At 41.1% G+C, this 21,262-nt stretch overlaps 1 protein-coding gene across 4 annotated transcripts in view; it reads right to left on the bottom strand.

The window, feature by feature from the left end:
- Nucleotides 1-21,262, bottom strand: part of CDH4 (cadherin 4) — a 458,588-nt gene that overhangs the window by 253,903 nt on the left and 183,423 nt on the right. The gene's annotated exons all lie outside the window — the stretch shown is intronic.

The following is a 21,262-nucleotide window of genomic DNA, read 5'->3' as shown; positions in this document are numbered from 1 at the left end:
ACTATCTGCGATGCTCAAGCATGCAGGTCATTCAGGAAAAGACACCAGTGATTGCAGAGGTACCTAGTGAGCCAGGGTACTGAAAAATCAGTATCATTACTGAGCATCCAAAGCTTATCTGCAGTCCCTCAATGCTCACTGTGCCCTCAATCCATACTGTTCTCCTCCAGATTCTCTGACACTTGACCCCCTCCTAGAGCAACAACAGCTTCTCCTCAGCTATTATTCTTTTTCTGTTGTGATGGGTATGTTGAGCTGAGGCTTCTAAGGACTGGTGAAGCAGACAACTAACCACCAATGTCGTGCCTTTTGACATTCCTGCTATGAAATACACAAATGTAGCTGCACACTGTCCTCACAGCAGAAATCTCAAACCACTGTTTCTTTTAACCACCAACCAGGAATAAGAGCCTGGTCAGAGCTATCATGAGCTTATTGTTAGGCTGGGTTCTCCCATGTGTTCAAAGGTAGTTTCTGTATGTCCACTATTTTAAGAAATAGTCAATAAAACCCTTTTTTTTTTTTTTCTTAACAAAATCAGAAGAAAGATATTCTCTAGATCTTCCTCTTCTCTAGTGGAAGATTTGATTTTGATGGAGAGAGAAAGAAATAAGAAATGGAAGAAAAGTAAGGAAAAGAAGCAAAAAATAGTCTACTCATACATTTCCAGATCATTTTCTGGGGAAACAAGTTCTATTGCCCATGTCTCATTGTCTCAGCATGATTATTTAGTATATTTCAGCCCCATTTGGTCCACTGTAAATGCCATTTTGTCTAGCCAAGCAGACAGTTTCTCCTCCTACATCCCCAAAAGTATGTCTGGCCCTTCCTTTTCTTGAGGTTTACAAATGATGGTGTGACTCGAGGAAGAAGTTATTTTCTGTTTTCAATTCCACTCACATTCTACTTTAGTTTCTCCTAGAACCATTTTATTATTTGGAGAACTCATTGTTTGAAATAAGAGGATAATCACTTTAAAAGGAAGGGATGCAGATAGAGACCAAACTATGCATGGAGAATTTGAAATGTATATTAGACCAGGTAACTAAAAAATGAAGTGCTGAAACACCCTATTTATACTGGAGCCAAGCTAGGATAGGAATGGGGAAAAAAGTCAGTTTAGTGGCAATTAATTCAACTCCAGCTGTATTAGAGACTAATGTTAATCAGTAACAAGGAGAACAATGGCTGTTTAAACACCCACTGCTATCTCACAGAATGGTAGTTAATAAAGGAAATATACAGCAGGGTGATTTGTTTCTGCTTTTCTCCTTCACCACTTTCCACCATTTCCTCTTTCATTATAAGAAACATTTGTATGGAAGACATCTGTTTTTTGCCCCAAGGTAAGGTAGTTATAGCAGAATTTTATGACACAATTCTAAGAAGAGCTGGCAATTGATATTAATTGAATAGTATATTTTTTGCCCCCCGCCCCCCCAATATTCTAATGGTCAGAATACATTACTGAAGAAAAACAACTGATCAGTCATTTAATAATTTGGCAAGCTGTATCACAGGTAACAGAAGGTATCAGAAAAAAACCTTCACTGACCCCAGGAAGTCATAAAAGCCCAACCAAAAAGCTGCTCATGGTCATGCAACATGCCCCAGTGAGGTTGCAAGGAGCTATAATACCATCAATGGGGGTGGCAGAGGAAAGTCCCAGAGAGGGGCTGATCACAGGAAGGGAGGAAAATGCAGCTGCAATAGGTGAATAGGTAAAAAACGCAAGAATGACCACTTTCATTACAAAAACACAGATGTCCTGGGTTCAGCAGCAGCAGTCATTTTTCTCCTTCTTAGTAGCTGGTGCAGTGCTGTGCTTTTGACTTTCAGCCTGGGAACAGCTCTGCTAACACCGATGGGTTTAGCTGTTGCTCACTAATGTTTACTCTGACCAAGGACTTTCTAAATCTCATGCTCTGCCAGAGAGGAGGGGAAGCCGGGAGGAAGCAGAGACAGGACACCTGACCCAAACTGACCAAAGAGGTATTCCATACCACAGCACGTCATGCCCAGTATATGAACTGGGGGCAATTACCCAGACGGGCTAGATCATTGCTGAGGCCGGGATGGGTATTGGTCGGCAGGTGGTGAGCGGTTGTATTCTCTTCCCTTATTATTTCCCTTATCATTAATATTACTGGTGGCAGCAGCAGTGATTTGTGTTATACCTTAGTTACTGGGCTGTTCTTATCTCAACCCATGGGAGTTACATTCTTTCCATTCTCCTCCCCATCCCTCCGGGAGCCGGGGGAGGAAAGGTGGGGAGTGAGCGAGCGGCTGCGTGGTTTCTGAGTGACAGGCTGGGCTTAAACCACGACAACACAGAAATTAAAGATGACGTTAACTTAGTTGTGCTTATGCATGTCTGCATGAGCAAGCAGAAGTAAATACAGAAGGAAGTATATGTGGTGGTGTGAAATCCATTATTATACCTATATCAGTAACTGCTACAGGAAGTTCAGAAGGTTGTGGATACTGTAATGTCCTATTCTGAATTAAATAGGTTAGCCACTGCTCTGAGCACAGGCATCAAAACCAAACCCCCCCCCTGCCCCGCCTTGGGATTCATATCCTGACAAAAATAATACATTGATTAGCTACAGCATCAGTATGTTTCCCTCCAATTCCTGCACTAGAAATCCTTTGCTCATGCAGGGATTTTTTATTTTCTCTCCTTCACCTTTTCCTCAGTTTTTTGAATGTTTTCCTTAATCCCTGCTGAAGAAAAGCAAAACAGTGAAACAGAAATGAAAAGGAATGCATGTGAGAGAGAGCACGGAAGAGGAGAGCTGTCACTGGAGTCTCTTGCTTTGATTTTGCTGGCATTCATGAAAGATAAAAATACTTCCTAAAAGAATCTCTCTCACAATTACAAGGAGTGAACAGTTAAAAGAGCTCAAAGAGTGCAGGGCTGGGCTGTATCCACAGCTCTACCAGTGGGTTACTGAATGACCTTTCTGCCTCAGTTTCTCTGAGCATAAAATAACTGCAATGATATTGACTTCCTGAAATGCCTCATTGCCTCAGCATCTACTCATGAAAAATACTATTAGAAGAGCTGAGCATAGTTAGTATCATTTTCTGAGCCAACTGCTGTAAGTTGGTGAGGTGAATTAGCTGACTGTAATGAAAACTGAGTTTTTTTCCTCAAGGTATTACATGAAATTGTTATCTGAAAGACTTAGGACTTGACCTTCAAAAGAATTCAGCTCCCTGGAGTTCCAATTTCTGTCACTGTTTCAAACACTCAGGAATAACTGCACTTCCAAGAGAGCTTCTCCCACAACAGATCCCACCATTTGCAAAAGGGTTCTTCTAAAATCCCCCAACTCCCACTCAAAACTGGAATTCGGCTTCCCCTAAGGATCCCTCCATCCTTTGTTATTACCATTGGGCACATTTCAGGATCTGAACCCATGTATTTTCACATGGTGAAAAGACAGAACAGTGCCAAATTTCTCTTGCTCTAGAAAAAAGCCTGACCATGTGACAGAGCAAGGAGATTTCCTCTGTCCTCCTCCTGTATCTGCTTTAATCCCACAGGCAGCTCTGAACAGGGAAAGCAGCAATGACAAAAACCCGTTCTCACAAAAGAACACAATGAAAACCTTAGGGCGAAATAGATTTTTTTACCCACAGTGTCTGCAGGGTCTTATTTCAGTAAGAAAGTGTTTTTATCCTGGAAGGGAAATGTAGTCTGAAGAAGGAAGCCAGCTTTCAGTCACTGCCTCAGTGTACAGGATACGTGCGTGCCCATGTGCGGAAAACTGATGCTGTCAGCAAAACTTGCTGTCTTCTGACAGACACCCTGTGCAGCTTTCAAAACTCCTACAGTTAATCCCCTCACCTGTCAGCCTGAAAAATAACCTGGACTGGTCTTCGCTTCTTCCTTTTTCTCCATGAAAATAATAGAGGAGGTATGGTTCTGTCATTTGGAAATATGAAGATTCTGGCATTCTCCAGCACAGTCTCTCTCGGAGGGCTTATTTTAAACATTTTTATCTTCCAGCTCACTTAAAACTAACAAATAAAGCTAAATGATGGTGTTAATTTTGTCTGCTGCTCCATGTATTGCTGCAGTCTTCAGTCTTCTGCTGCGGTCCACCCTCCAGCGGCACACACAGCGGGGCCAGAGCAATAGGGCCTTTGCTGACTTTACACGATGCCTCAGCTAATAACAATCTGTCAATTTATCTTCTTCCACTGTTCTCTGCTGCTTTCCACAGGGGCTAACAAAAAAAGTTCCCAAAGCTTTTGTATTTTTTCCCTTTTCCAGCATACGTATGTCTATATAATTATCAAAGCATCACTTAACGTTCACTAAGACAGATCACATCACTGAGCGATTCATTTTCTAGCACTGCAGCCTAGTATGACTGGGCCTTTTGGCAGTAATTGAATCCAGTCTACTGCTGTCAAAACAGAGAATTTATGAATAATAAATTGATTGTAGCCAGCAAAGCTAAGTCTGACAGATAGCAAGTTATGTCAAGGAATACGAAGAAATTTAAAAACACAATAAATATTAATTCAGAATCAAATCTGCAATGCTTCCACAGTGGACAATGAAAGCCAATAAAACTGTCGTTCTTATATGACATAATCTATAATGCCACAAAGTTCATGAGCTCACAGGCAGAAATAAGAGAAGCCAAACTATACACATACTCAAAACAGTGCAGGGGTAAGATGCAACGTAAGAACTCTACATGGCGGTGTGTTCTCACAGCCCTAATGGTTTTTAGGTTAGGTTGTCATGAATTATAGGAAGAGGTAATGTGTTTTATTAGACCAACTGACACGCAGAATAAAAGCAGGCAAGCTTTCTGATATGTATTTGTGAGATCTTTGGGCTTGGAACAATCACATTTCAAGGTTTCTGTACAACCAAAAGGCAAAAATACAAAGGAACTCCACCCACCAACGAAATAGCAAGAATTAATGGTCACAGAGTAAAGGCAGAAAATAAGCTGTAGGGTTCAACTTTCTTTACAGCAAAGGCACTTACGAGATGGAACAAAGGGTCAAAAGGAGGGGCATGCTCCACATCTCACTGCTTTCAAATCATGACTAGCTGCCTGTCTGGAAGGAGCATTTTAACTGCATAGATGTTACAGGAGCAAGAGAGTCACTGGGTAAAATCCTACAGCTTCTGATCTGTTGAAAGTCACTTGGTGCCCTACCAGTCCCTTGGGGCCTCAGGCTGCGTTAACCTCTGCATGTCCTGTGAGGCACCAAGGGCTCTGCACATCCAGACTCCATGCTGCAGTTCATCTGCTAAAAGGAGATAATTAAGACAGCATGGCTGGTTCAATGAGAATACTGCAGCAACTTCTAATAAATCTCCTGTTATTCCTCTTGCCTGGGAAATTGTTTTCTCTTCAGCATTCTTTAGCTCCTGGTGCTGATCACAGACTTAACAATCCCACTAAGCCTCCGTAAATGGCTGTTTCTGGATTCCTGCAAATTCAGAACTGATCTCACTTGATGATCTTTAGCATTGCTTCAGCAGTTGTGGCTGAGAGTTTACTAGGGCAAACAGCACAAGCCCACGCCTTCCCAAACCCCCTGCACATCACCCACAGGTCAAACCACAGGACTAGCAAGCATGGACTGATAGCAGCAGATGGTCCTCCAGCTTAATGGCTCCCAGGGAGCTGATAGGCTCAATAAAGTAATCATTAGCAACACATTATGTTGGTTTCATGACAACTGTCCTCCAGGAATGTAAAGTTAACACAGGATCAAGCCTTCCCTTCAAAAGGTGGCCATTAACAGCTGGTCAGTTATTCTATTTTTAAATAAGTAATCATGACTGGACTCAACTTATGCAAGTCACACAGAAAGATTCTTAACTGCCTCCAGCTCATCCTTCATCTAAACCAGCAACTTCCAATGAGCTAAACAAGAACAAAAAATGGTACAATCTGGAGCCACCCTCTTTCATACAGTAAACTGGAAGTAACCACTTCCAACTCTGGATTTATGAAGATGGGTGATACAGTAAGTAGAAAACACTGCTGGGATGAATTCTTCTCCGGTTACAAATTGACTTCAGCATTACTTACTTCTTAGTTGGGGCACGTCCTGATACTTAGCATCCAGATTTCTAGCCTGGCACTAGAGTGACCTCTGTAAAGCTTTGCAGAAACCCACCCCACCTACAAAGCTCTACTCTGAAGCTGTAAATTTGAAGAAATAAAAACAACAACAAAATCCCCCAAGCACAACACCACCACCACCACCCCAAACCCAACCGATCTGCTGACAATGAAGCCACAGTTTTATTGGCAAGATTTTCAATAAGGACATGGTTCTCAGGACAAGATTGATTCCAATGACAAGGTACACTAATTGGGGCAAATGAGGGTAAACTTTCAGAACTATATGCATTGACTACCTGCCTGAAAACATCTGTGGATTCACAGACACTCAGATCAATTCCAAGGGCAAAAGTCACAGTTTCAGGTCAATGAAAATAGGAGAGGCTTCCTGCACAACCTCTTTTCACTTTGCTAAGAACACAAACTCTGAAGAAGAAAAAAGGAGAGAGAGAAGCCTATCTCTACATTGGTATGGGTGTCTGTATTCAGAAAAAAATTCTCCGTGCCCTGGCCCCTTATCAGAGCTGATCTTACCATATTCTTTTTTGGATGGTATCGAGTGGTTCTATCATTATTAATAAGACATATTGATATGACATTAATAAGGCAAGGCAAGGTCTCTGCCACAGCCTGACAGAATACAGAGCAGCTGATAGACTTATGTTCATCCAAAATTGATGGACTTTTCTTACTGCTCAAATCTCCCCTTGCCAAGTGCTGCCCCTCCTCACCTAAAAGGCCTAGAGAGAAACAGAACAGTGTGGATGGGGTGAATGCAATCAAATGTTCCAGAAATTTATCTTCACCCACCTTGTCCTCTCTCTGCTTCCACCCACTGCCAAACATCAGGATGAGGCAATGACAAGGGACTCTGTATCCTATGGAAAAGCTTTGTAACACTCTCCCCTTCAGCAGACTCTCTCTCTAACACACATATGTTTGACTTCACTGAGGAAGTTGCCAGGGAACCCAGCCATGATTGAGAAGTAAATGTATTCAGGAGGAGGAATGATGGTTTTTCAAGGAAGAACCAAAATAGTATTAATGCTGGGTACACTTCCACCATCTTTTAGAAGAGGATGTTAAAAGTGCTTTGCAAATAAACAGCCTGCAACATCTTAGTTGGATAAGTATTGTTAATTTGCAGTGTCAAGCCTCGAACTGTATCACAGAGATTAAAACCCACAAATGCTCAGGAAACTCTCCCATACAGAGAATTGTGATGTTTTTTCTTTCTGCCTTGGGGTGAGCCTCAAACATTTCACATACTTGCATTAAAAAAAGCATGTAGTGCTTCCAACAGTCTAATAGTCCATGCTTAGGTGTGAGGGATAGGACATACAAACTCACGGCCCTTCCCTGCTGCTCTCTCACATGCCTGGTGAATACCCAGCACAGGTAGCTGGTGCTTTTCAACAACAACAGAAACCGCCCCACATTGGAGACTTTTACTCATAAAAGTGTCCTCAAAAGTTATATAATCCTGTGGAAAGCTTCAGTATCCGTTATCTGGTACTGTGTGACAACCCTTCTCTGTCAAATAGCACTCTCCAACCTGCACACCAGCTGGCTGTCATCCCATCGTGCTGCTAAAATAGACGGACAGGGGTAGGGAGCTTGGCTGTGCAGCTGCAGGAGAGAGCTGCTTCCTCGGTATGGCGGGGAGGAGCAGGAGAGCAATTGGAAATAGTACCTTTTATTTTTAGGGAGAAAAAAGAAAAACCCAACCTAGAAAAGAGAGTAGCCTTCCCTCCTCTACAAATGCTGTCTCGCCTCTAATCGCACACTCCACATATTTACCATTGCAGCAATTTGGCCTTAATGTGCTGGCACTGTACCGCCCTGCAACAAAGACCTCATGGTCTCCTGTATGCTTCCAAAGTGGCTCTATGATATAAAAATCTACTTAGATATTGGGTGAAAGCTTGGTCCTATTTAAGTGAAGTTTCTTCTGACTTAAATGAAGGCAACTGATCCCTACCTTGTTTACCTGTACCCCAAATGCATGTGCACTTTTAAGACACATTATAAATCTTATTAGATCTACCACTTTTCATCTGCAGAGAATATCCCATGTGCTTACTAAAAATGGACAAGTACCTACAAAGACCTAATTCCACTTAAAACTCTTACTGCGCAGATGACAGTGGCGTGCTGCACATGGAGTCAAATCATCAGTACTGAATTTAGAAATTTTATCACTTCAGTCATAATTCAGTTCTCCAAGATCCTAAATTTTGTGGCAGAATGCAGGTGTGCCCATAAACAAGCACTCACGCACCGAAGTACCTTCATCAGTCACGCAGCTCGCACACATGTTTATAGTCATCAGCAATAAAAGAGGCATCTGCAAGGAAACCTTTCAAGGAACCTCTGTTCTCTCAGAATTAGTGAAAACTAGACGAAAACTTATTTTTGGATACTGTAACTCTAATCTCGTGCCTTTTATGCTCTGCACCTCTGGATGTCACTGGTCAGATTTTACCTTCTTTCACACTTAAGCGAATCTGGGCTAAATCCACTGATTTGACTGGAATTACTTGAGTTTTGAGCTCGTCTCCTAGAGCATGAAAAATGATATTTGTAGGAAAGCGAGTTACTGTATTTTTCTCTCCATTTACATCGATGTGTTCCATGTATTTAACAGTGGACGTAGTCACTGTTATGCACTACCAATAATGAGAGAAATGCAGTAGAAGATTGGAACCTAATTGTTAAATGATCTTTCTGATTGTCAGAAAATTAAAGGCACACTGTGGGCCATGTAGTGCATGCCTTGGAAATCTCAATGCAAGTTCCTAACTCATTTCAATAATTTCAGTTTATACATCTAATTTGCTTTTCACACACATTTAATTTGGCTTTGTTTTGTTTTTTAAAGAAAAGCACCATGTACTGGGAATCTTCATGCACGCCCATGTACATAACAATCTCCAAGAAAGCACTATTTTCAAGCAAATTATATGAAATGCAAAATTAACAAAATGCAAATAATATAAACAATCCAAATTAAATATTAAAACAATGCTATATCTGAATGACTGGATTTTATTTTCATAAGAAGCTGAACCATAAACCATTCTTACCAATGCAACACCCAGCTGTTTGGTGTTTAGCATCGGAATAACATTATTCTAGTGCAGCTGCTGTTATTGTTTGCTGTATTTCTGCCAACTCATGGAAGCCAGAGATGTTCGTCTAGCAAAGAGGGACAGCTCGGATGAAAGCTCCAGTTTGACAGATGCTCCCATCAACAACTTTGTTACTCTGATTGACTACATGGTATTTTAGGCAAATTAACCTGTCCAAAAAAAATTTCTTTATTGCTATGCATGAGGCACAGATGGAAATATGAACTTGACAATTCTGGGTACTAGCTTAGCAATTAACTGAGATGTTTCAATAGACTAATGAACTTTCATTCAAAGCATGCTCTCTGTCAGGAGAAGAGACAGGCTGTTGTTTGAGAAAGTGTTACAGAATGTCAAATAGATCTCGACAGCGATGTTACTATGAAATCTGAAATATTAGAAAAGCACAGAAAGAAAGTCATTTAACACCTTTATAATCTCGGAGATCTGAGATGAATCCTTAGTATCAAAGCCTGAAATTCTACTGCGTTTTTACAGTCCTTTTGCTGTAATTCACACCCTGTGTAATAACAGTTCTGCAGTCACTAAGGCAGTTCAGTTTTGAATGGTCACCTTTTATTAGAAAGGGGAAAAAAATATTAAGCCATCATTCTTCTATTTCATGAACATATTAAAATCCAGCTAAAAATTCATCTAAGAAACAATTAAAGGAAAACCAAATCCTAAGAAACACTAAGGTTAAAAAAAGAACTATGCATAATTAGTATATATAGGTAAATATTGAAAGGATTAATTTGTTTGGGGAGGAATGAATATAAGGCTCTGGGGTAGCCTGAAGAAAACATACACAAATTACTTAAAACCATGCGTTTGATAAACAGAATTGACATTTCTGGGATCCAGCTGGAAGTGTGCATCTAGCACCCTTAAAGCAATTAATACTGGACAAATCACAACCTTATCGACATGTTTCAATGACTATTAATTAGCATAATCTATGGTCAAGTTGCATTTGCTCTGCACAAAACGGCCATGACAGCCAAATCAGCTGCAAGGATTTACCAGCCATCAAAGAGCTTGAATTCAGCCTTCACCCCACTCCAGGTTTACACATTAGCAGGACTGGGAACAAGCAGGGCAGGCCAGAAAGTGGCATTTTGCTGGATCAGAACCGAAAATCAGCTTGTTCTCCTGGGAACAGTCTTCAATTTATTCAACATCGGCAATAAATTCTTTCATTTTTGACAGTCACATTATATTTTTTCTGGTGGGGAGGAGCTAAACCTGCCCCATTATAGTCCTGTGCCTAACTCTGAGTGAAAACCTGCACCGTGACAAAATGTAATCCACTTTTCCTACACACCTTGTAAACAGCTTGACTCTCATCATAAAATATTAAAGCCTAATATCGTAGTTGGTTCCTTCTCAGTATCAAGACTTGGAGTAGCCCCAAGCATGTCAAAAATGAATTGGAAATGCTACATTTTTAAAGCAAGGCAACTTGTTAACTCACATACTGCAATATTTAGTCTAAAAACCTCTAAACAGTTTTTAAAAGCCTTTAAACCATTAACTACTTGATGACCTAATAGCTCTAAAATGACCATTAAAATTCAAAGTGAGCTTTTTAAGAAGTTGTCAATAAATAAAATAACATGAAAACACTGCACTGCTTCTATATTTAATCCTACAACAAGAAAATTGCTTCTCCTACTTAAACTAACTGCCACATTCCCACTGGTTTCAAATTCCACACATTAGCTTGTAACTTGGACAGCTGCCGCCTCATGGTAGTTCTTTGAGCTGGCAAATTAATAAACCAGGTAAGATGGGCAAACAGCCCTGACCTGTGTCTCCACTTCACTTTCCAGGTACATGAAGAGCAAGTTGCCATGCACTCCTGCTCAAGCCTTGCGATGGCAGAGCAAAGCCCAGCCCTTTGTCAATACGCACCACTGCATAAACCACTTGATTTCTATTTCAAACTGCTATATGGGGCTTACCTCTATTCCTCTTGAAATTATGCTCAGAGCCATAAGTAGCAAAATTAATTATGTAAACTGTTAATGCACAGGGCATACCTATTTCTTATATTTAACCACCACATCAAGCTGTACAGCAAGGACAAATGAGAATACACGCTTCCAGTGTTCTTGTTATGGACAGAATCACAGAAAACAGGCTATTTTTGTTGAGCACGGAATGTTTTCTACCCACCATCTCACAGCAGCTTCCTCTCAACATTCCCTGTTTCACAACATTTCCCAATATCAACTTAGGAGCATTTCATAACCTCTTGAGATATCATAAAAAACCCGAGGCAGCCAGAAGGCAAACATCCATTTAAGCATCTTTAGGCAGCTATACACGGTATTCACCAACACATGCCTCACCTAAAACACTTGCCTTGATGCTGTTGGATCAAATGGATCAAAACACCAGAGTTCAGAGCTACAGGGGACAATTCAAAGCAAACAGGGTTTGGGAAAGAGACTGAAGAATTATTCCAGCCAGAACAGTCAAGGTAGGCTGAGCCCCTTGAGAGAAACAGCAGCCTTGTTAGCGGCAAGTTGGAGGTCAGCCGAGCCTTGTGAGGAGACAAAAAATAATGGGGAATCTCTTTGTTTAAAGGTGGTATTAGAGCAAAAAGCTCTGAGGAGCACTGAAACAGGATTTCTGGCACACTGACACATCATGCTGAGACCAGTACAGTACTTCTGCCTCAACTATTTGTTTTATATTCTCTATCACACAGGCCTGGGAGCATGATGTTATGCTGAAGCTCACCAGAGCCACTCTGTGATGGTTTCGTTGTCCAACAGGGAGAAATGGGCAGATGACCTATTGACTACAGACATCGATTCCTTTCGTTATCCTAGCCCATGAAACTCTGCCAAATTTTAGCACCAGTAAAATCATCTGAAATTCCCTTTTAACTTGAGAATGAGGTTTCCAGCTCTTTAAAACAGTCTGTTCTGATAGTAGGTAATGGAAAGACACTGCTGAAACAAACGCTGTAGTGAAAGGCCAAGAAAAGTCCTGTTTGCGGGAAAGTGGAGTTAAAAGGCTTGCCTTGGTAACTGTAATCAAACAGCCAGATTAAAGGCGGTGCTGGATTTCCTGAAGCCCACAGAAATCCTCAGGAAGGCCCCGCTCACACCCTCAAAAGGCAGTAAGTCAGTGGCTGCTTTTTCTGTTTGAGAAGCTTTCCTGTTTCTCCCTCCATTTTATTCGTATCACACTGAAGATAAAAGACCTGGCTACTGTCACATGCCTGGCATTTCCTGCAGCATGGGGTGCATCAGAGTGCAGAGAAAATGAGCTCCATCACATAGGAGGAAAATAAAGCTGGAAGGACTGGTGAGGTACTGCCAACATAAAAGAGCAATGGTGGAGAATCACAGCCCCATCTCAAGTCAGTAATGGGACTAACCTTACATAAGGACAATTTTTGGATGTATTTTATGATGTTCTGAAGTGATGAAAAGAGGAGGAGAAGGCGGCATTATTTGAAAAAGGAAGCTATCTACAGATACATATATACACAAATATATACACCAAAATATTTGCAGCTGTAAGCTTTCACCAATCACTGCACTGCCTTGAGTCTGCAAGATGTTTCTGGTGATTTCAACTACTAATTAACTGGTATTTTCCCCTCATTCTCCTGGTTCTTTGCTCACTACAGAAATGACAGTTGGAACTCCTAGAAAATGATGATTTGATTCAGAATACTTCATATATTTACCCCCAACACTTCGAAAGCAAGATTAAGGAACAAGGACCACCCTGCCAACCTGTTTCTGGTTTATAAATAAATGGCACTTCCTGAAGCAGGAATTAAACGTGTTGTTTGGGTGAGGTGGTGAACTGCAGGCAGGCTTACATTTTCTGCAATGAAAATGACAAACAGGTTAATAAGCAGTCTTTAATCTTTATTGTGTTTTTAAAGATACCTTACCAATTTCACCTTTAATTTGCTATTTCACTACCATCACTAAGTTACGTTTTTCTGTATGAACAATAAATAGTGTAGAAGCATACTGTGAGCCTTCCTTTGCAGATAAATCTGACATACACACCCCTCTTTTACTGACCGATCAAAAAAGAAATCAGCTTAAAAATGAACCCTAATCAACCTTTCTTTTTCATTTTTCACAGCAAAGGTTTTACCTCCCTGAGACATCAAACTAACACCTACTGTCCCATTTTCAGTTGAAATGGCATTGTTTCAGTGCTCGCTGCTGTCCACACATCTTTATAATGGGTGTAAGCATTTGCTCTGGTTTCAGAATTGAGAGTTGGAGGCTGCATCCTGCCCATCATATGTAATCATCATAGAATAGAATCATAGAATAGTTAGGGTTGGAAAGGACCTCAAGATCATCCAGTTCCACCCTCCCTGCCATGGACAGGGACACCTCACACTAAACCATCTCACCCAAGGCCTTGTCCAACCTGGTCTTGAACGCTGCCAGGGATGGAGCATTCACAATCTCCCTGGGCAACCCATTCCAGTGCCTCATTACCCTAACAGGAAAGAATTTCTTCCTTATATCCAATCTAAATTTCCCCTGTTTAAGTTTTAACCCGTTACCCCTTATCCTATCACTACAATCCCTAATGAAGAGTCCCTCCCCAGCATCCCTATAGGCCCCCTTCAGATACTGGAAGGCTGCTATGAGGTCTCCACGCAGCTTCTCTTCTCCAGGCTGAACAGCCCCAACTTTCTCAGCCTGTCTTCATATGGGAGGTGCTCCAGTCCCCTGCCTGTTACACAATGATGGATCATACCTCATACTATGGCTACAAATTTTTCATGTAGGCACCATTTTCTTATTATGGTTTGCATTTTGCTTAACATTGTAGGACCCTATCCCTATGTGGTTGCATAAAACAGCAAGCATAAAATATAAGTAGTAATTATCAGCAGAAAATAATTAGATGAAAGAGGCTGTGACCTCCCAGTGACAAATCACAATAGAACACCACTAGATTAAACATTAAGGATTCTTAAAAGCATCAGCACCAGCAGAAGCTGTGCTGGATAAGAGACAAGAAAAGAAGCCTGTAATGCACCCTGGGAGTGACTCCATCCACTGCAGACATCTGTCTGTGCTCCTCTATAAAGGAAAAAGAGAGGCTCACCTGAAAGTTGGTGAATCATCCACAGAAACAGCATCTTTGTCCGCACCAACTACACAGGATGCCTGGAGAGAACAGGCTTCTGACTTTGTCACCTCATTTGGAGGCTGATACTGAGGAATTTAAGCACTCCCCTGTGATAAATGGGGCACGGACTGCATAATACAAGTTTCATGTAGAAAGGGGTGCTTTAGGACACTAAACCTGTAATGTTTTGCTCTGAACTTCTGTTATGATGAGACAACTCGGCATTATTAGAGAGGTTTCTTAGTGACTCAAAAGATGACACATCAGGAAGTGGTGTGCACCTTGTAGAGCATTTAATACTAAAAATCAGAGACGTTCAGAAACAGAAGCTTTCCGGAGTCGATGATAAGCCACAGCAGCCACCAGAGTCCTGCCCAGATTCTCTGGTGATGTCAATCAACACAGCTCCACTGATTACAATCACAGCTAAATACCAGACTTGAGCTGAGAATCCATCTCATGGTTTCTTTTGTTCAGAGGCCTCTATATACTTATTTCTCATTTTTCAGCCAAGCAACATAAAAACACTAATAGAAAAGAAGCATCCCCACGAAGGCGATAATGAGATGGTAAATCTAGCGATTCTCCTGGTGTTCCTGTAAGCAACAAAAAAGGAGCTGTTTGAAGTAGAGGTTTCCATCAGAAACACAGAGGGTAATCTTTTAAATACTGCATTTATTCAATAAAAATATTTTAGTGAAGTTGAATAGGCTACATTCTTGCACGGGATCCTCTCAAATCCTTTGGGTAATGAGTCCACAGTCACAGTTACAGCCAGGATCTCTAGGATCATGCTACATCCGTTCCTCAGACAGAAGGTGCATGAGGTTTGACTCCAGCAGGTCACATCTCTGGGGCAGGAGGCATATGTGGCTGTGCCATGGCAAAATAGCTACCTCCATCTCCACTGTCCTGGCTATATATTTAGTGTTTTCTCTTTTCCCTGTAATACCTAGAAATGACCTATTTATTCAATGTACAGCTCAAAGCTCTAATAACTTTCTCTTTGCCATTACTGATGGAATTTGCATCCTCACTAATGCTTGGAATAGGGAATTATCAAAAATACCATTAAAAACATTAAGGATTCTGTCACTAAATGGAACGTTTTTAACGGCACCTACTGTATTAAACCGAGCATGCTGTGAGCAAAATGGATATTTATTGAAAAGAATGTTTAATTTGCAAAGCTTGGGTGTTGTCCAGCATGACTGGCTGTACACATTAAGCAAATCCCTGTCCATAGATTACAACACACTTCCCCCTCATTAGTGAAAATTAAGTGACATTTTGAACTTTTGTGTGCAGACGTATTTCGAGAAATAAGAGAAGCTGGTGTCTGGAAGCCAACTTGCCAGGTTGTTACTGCAGCAGAGCAGTGCAGTGACTCAATAGCACCTATGAAAACTGACCTACGAGAGCAGCCAGGGAACGGTTCCTTCCCACCACTTACACCACAACCTGAAAAATGTACCAGGTAACTTGGTATACAGAAAACATTAACCTGATACGCTCCCTTCATAGCATGCTTTTCTATCACATTGAAAACAGAGAAGGTAGTAATGAACCCCTCTCCAGAGACAGAAAAAATATATGTCTTCATGACTCGCCTCCTGTTGGTGAGCAGGATATGGATATGTACTAGCCTGAGACCACCTCTGTATGCTCTGCTTTTGGTAGCAGCAGCTGGCTCACTGCTTCCAGTGCCTTGGAGGCATTATTCCCTTCATCAGCTGGAAGGGTGAAAAAGCTTTCTCTCCTTGCTCCCCTCTTTGAAAACTCATATACACAGTAATATGTGGGAAGGATTGCTGGTATTCCACTGCTTCCCCAGAGCCTCTGAGCTGCTATAACTCAGCTGAGCACCATCTACCGAAACAATCGTTTGCTTATATTAAATCTTACTTCAAACATGATAATGGTATCACTTTATATTTCTACAGTGCTATTCATCCCAGAGGATCCCCAAATGTTTCAGCTACTTATGGGCAGCAGCTGTTTAATAGTAGATAGTACGACTGCACAGCAGTGCAGGGCAGAAGCAAAGAAGAGCTCTGCATCCAACAGAAACTACAGGGGGAATTTAGGCAGGTGAAACAATTACCCAAATTGCAATTTAGACAAGACGCCTGGGGCTAACATCTCTCTGCTCACAAAATGTTGCCCTTAACAATTCAGAGGGCATTCATCTGTTGACAAATGGAGAGAAATGTCTTTGGATATTCATGCAGCTTGCTCAACTCAAAAGCAAATTGAAAATTATAATAAAACCTGTTCCACATCCTTTATTCATTAAAACTGTGTTTCTGCCACATTATTTCTGGGCATATTACCATCTGCTGGGAAGAGCTCATTAAATGACCATTAGGCTGGTCTCCTTTCCTTCCAAGACAGTGCAGAAGCTGAAAGTCTGTCCTTCCTTCATGGCATTAAACATGTAAATACAACAAGACAGAATTTCATTTTGGCAAGAAAGATGACAGAGAAAGTTTTTAGTTGGAAGCAACTGTGAAACAGAAGCAAAAAAAAAGCAGGAAAAAAAGGTTGCTGAATAGCAAGCTTAGGAAGAAGTACTGCCACAATCATTGAGGAATGACTGCTGTCACCCAGAAGGAAAACAAACAGGGCAACCTTAGCCACTGATCTGTAGAGACTTTTCCCACATTCATAGAGATCTGGTCCATCAGCAAGTCAAAAGATAATCTACAGTGTTGAAATGGCCCTTAGAGCAAAGGTGCTAGAAGAAGAATTGTGCAGTCCTAGAGCTTTCCCAGATGCTTGTGTAACCAGAACTGCATCTGCAGCAAACTGGAAGTGGCTGTGGAACTGATGGGCAAAACTTGCACTCTACTACAGGAGGAGAAAAAGTTGTTGAAACAATTAAGTTGAGGAGAGAATGAGCAAGAATCAGATTTGACATGGGAAGCACCAAAACCCAAAGCAATTCTCAAGTTCTCATGGCTTCCACGCTACAGATCAGCTCTGAGACAACCTAGAGATGACACATTTACACTGCTTTTCTTTTCAAAACAAATTACTTCTCACTCCTACCAGCAGATCACAAAGCATGAGAGCTGGAGTTAACAGTCATGAAAGTAATATTGCAGCAGGAGAACTGTAAAGATGGGAAGAGCCTTGCACTCCAAAAAACAAAACAAGTTGAGGGCTAAAATTGTATTTGGGGATTTCTGTTTTATGAAAGGCTTTTCTGGTGGAGGGAGTGCATCAGGGCACTGTTATCATGGCTTGGGTAAACATCATTGCTTCATGGCTTCTCCCTCTATTTCTCTTACCCCTTTCAATTTTTGATTTACCAGGAATATTATTAATAGGCAATAGAAACTGTCATACAGGATCAAGGCACTACAGTAATATCTGTTGTTATCATGTCTGTGACATCCTTTCAAAACATCTAATTTGGATCTAGGTTCAAAATAGTCAGTGGCTGGCAGTCATAGAGTAATCCAGCAACTGTCTGCTGACCACCAAGTACAATTCACAGATTTACCAGAGCAGGAAATTATGTCTTTCCCTTGAGCTATGACTATTTGGTGCTGTAGCCTCATCTCTCTAGGAAACAGTATTTAAGAATCTCTATGTCTGTGTGCCACCCTTGCTCACTCCCCTTCAAGTAACTTCAGAAGCTTTTATCCCACTTCAGCTCAATTTGCCAGAAAGACAGAGATCTTGAGAACTTCATTTTCCACAAGTTTCAGAAAAGGAAAATAACAGGCAGCTGGAGAGAAACTGCATTAGTAACTCCACCAGGGAAAGCTGCAGTGTGAGCTCAGCTCCTACCATATTCCCAGCAATCCCCCAGGACAGGGTCCTCATGAAGGCTCAGCCACATCCAGCGCTGCTGTCGCAGTATGGGCTCTGGAGCAGGCAGCTCCAAGAGATGACCCAGCACAAAACCAGGCTTCAACAATTCACCTGCTTAGAACTCTTTGCTACTCTTCCCTGTTGCCACTGCTCCAGCCAAATAGGTTTTGGAAACTTCCCAATGATACTGTTTCAGTGAGCTCCGCAGACTAATTAGACGCTGCAGAAAAGCTTTTCCTTCGGGGTGCCTTCAGTTTCACTATTTCACCTTTCCTTGCAACCCAGAAGGAATTATATAGTCTCCATCCCAGACAGTAATTACCATCACCTCCTCTTAATTGATCTGGAACCAGTGAGCAATAAGAAATTAAAGTAATTAGCAGATATGCCCAGTGTTCATAAAGTCCCACCTACTCTTTGTAGTCTATTTACTCTAGGATCAGCTGTGTCCATCACTTTGCTGGTAATACTGCACCGTTCTGGCTCACCACATCATCTGACTGGCCAAGTTTGCAGAAGTTTCCCGACTAACACACAAAGCCCAGCTGTAACTGTTGAATGGGCAAACACTCCCTCACTAGCACTGGAGCCCTTGTGAAACAACTCTTTCTGAAGCTCATTTGAAAAGAAACTGAGGCTCACTGCTTTCCTGTCCCCTGAGAGAAAGAGGATTACGAGGAGGTCTTCATGCTGCCAACATTTATACATTTGCTCCACTTTTATCAGAGACAGAGAAACACGTAAATGCAAGTTGGGAAGAGAGACTTGGAATAAAAATAGCATATTTAAGGGATTAATTTCAGTTTTGTTCCTAGTGATTTAGGCATTGCATTAATTAATGTTCCATCTTGACTGCTGAGCATGGACAGATTTATTTTTTTTCTAATAGGAAGAGCAAGCTTTGAGCACCATGTGGTTTTTCTCAAGCACTTGCTCCTCCAGTAGCTAAATGTGGCGATATCACTTAAAGCAAAACTGTGCCCTCTCTCTGCCCTTAGCAAATAGGCAGCGGTTTTTAATTTTTATTTTCTTTTTTTTTTAGTTTTTCCTTCTATGCACAAATAAGCTGCACCTATTGCCCTCCTTTCAGGAAACAGAGGAAATCCAGACCCCAAAGCAAAGTTCAGTCTTTCCCCCCCTGCACTCTGTAAATTTAGTCAACAGTATTAATCCACATCGAACAATTCTGCAGAGTACAACAACAAGCTGGTTACACAGACAGGGATGCATTTGGAATTTAAATGAGTTCCTGTTATTCTCATTCTCTTGAAGCCTGCACAGTGCAGAAGAAGCCTGTCTAATGTCTCCAAAACAGTGAAAAAAAAAAATCAACTTAAAATATTTTTAACTATTCTGCTAGTACTATTGTCTGTTCTCCTGAAGGAGAGGGTGTTCTTGATTTCTCCCCCCCCCCCCCTCCACAATTAAAAGCAGTCATCAGAGATGATACACATTACCCTGGTTGTCTTGACAATGCTTTATGATTAAAAGACTCAAATACCTTCAGCTTACTGTGCATTTAAAAATATAATGAAAACAAAGAATAAATCAGCATTCTGCAAGTTTGTTGTTCCTTCTACTTTAAAACTCTTTGATTAGCATGACTTATTATTTCTATCGCAACACCACTAATGAGGCCAACTCATATCCCCACTGTGCAAGGAGCTGTACAAACAACAAAAAATAATGATAGCACATGATACTTATTTAACTGCATTCATACAATATATTCTCCCACCCTCAACTCAAAATATTGCCTAATGGGTGGACTAATGCTTAATGAGGGCAGTGGTGGATATTTCTGCATATTTCTTTAAGGTGAATCAGATCACAGCCTGTCCTTCCTGTACAACATTCACTGAATTAAAACACATTATTTGCTTGTTTCCTTTTCTCCAACACATCAAGGGATTATTCAAAAACAGAAAAGAAAATCTTTCAAAGTAGGTTCATTTGTCCATTTGTGTTCTCTTGAACAGTACAGGTTGCATAAATTAATGTGGACTGTACTATTCCACTTCTGGCTTCAAAGTACCCCTTCCACCAAAGTGCTCATTAGGGAGCTCTCCAATCCATCACCAATAATCTGTATTCCTTGCCCTCTTCTATTGTGGAATAGAACCTAAAGTTCCAGCCTGCTGTCTTTAACATTCAGTAGAGCCTTTCTATTGATCTGGACACATGGACAAGTATGTCAGTGGACAAGCAGAAGTGCTCAGTGCCTGTAGATACCCTTTCCCTGGGTCAATAACAGAAATGAAGGCTAAGATTGAAATAAATGTTGGAATACTGACTATATGAAACAACCATCTCTCAGGCTGAAGATAAATTCCAGCACGGGAGTCCCTTGCCTTAGACAAAACTCCAATTAAACTGTGGCCTTATGACACTGTACCCCAAGCCAAAATCCCTAACGTAACTTAGAGCGGACATTTTCACAGTAAAAGCTGAGTATTATTTGTATGCTGAATTGACCATGACAAAGGAATGCATTTGCTTTTCAAGGCTTAAATATTAAATAGCATTTTCTCTGAAAGCTTTGCTTAGGAAAAAAAATTCCTTGCTCTCATTTGAGCTAAAAATTTTCTAGGGTTTTTTTTATTTTTTTTTATCCTAGGCTCTTAGAGCTCCTTTATGCATTTTATTGTAAAGAAAGAAGAATTATGGTAATTTAATGTTTATTCTTCTTTGTGAACCACTCTCAGCTCTTCTGTATAAATAACTAAATGCACTTATTAGTCCTAACATACTGAGAAATACATTCTATTCGAGACTGTCTCAGTGTGAAATCTATGGAAAATCAACTTCTGCCTCTTGCCCTTATTTTTCCTAACACGAGTTTAATATTTGCCTCTAGTTTTTTCTTACCTGCTGTTCCAACAGCAGCACCCCTCCAGACAGCAAGAATGGGGAAGGACCATGCTCTTACTGGGACAGCAATTTTCTGTTTTATGATCAGACTATCTAGGCTTTGTATTTATTTCAACAGCATGTGTCTAGCAGCACACACAACCAGTCCTGCAGGCCCCACTGGGCTGGGGCAGACACGAGCAGAACAACCAG

This window comes from Pezoporus flaviventris, unplaced genomic scaffold (assembly GCF_033815535.1).
Source record: "Pezoporus flaviventris isolate CSIRO_AGI_PZ_B2104156 unplaced genomic scaffold, CSIRO_AGI_Pfla_v1 ptg000213l, whole genome shotgun sequence".
Taxonomy (NCBI): domain Eukaryota; kingdom Metazoa; phylum Chordata; class Aves; order Psittaciformes; family Psittacidae; genus Pezoporus; species Pezoporus flaviventris.
The sequence above is the reverse complement of the archived record's forward strand: the minus strand, read 5'-3'. Positions and strand labels throughout refer to the sequence as shown.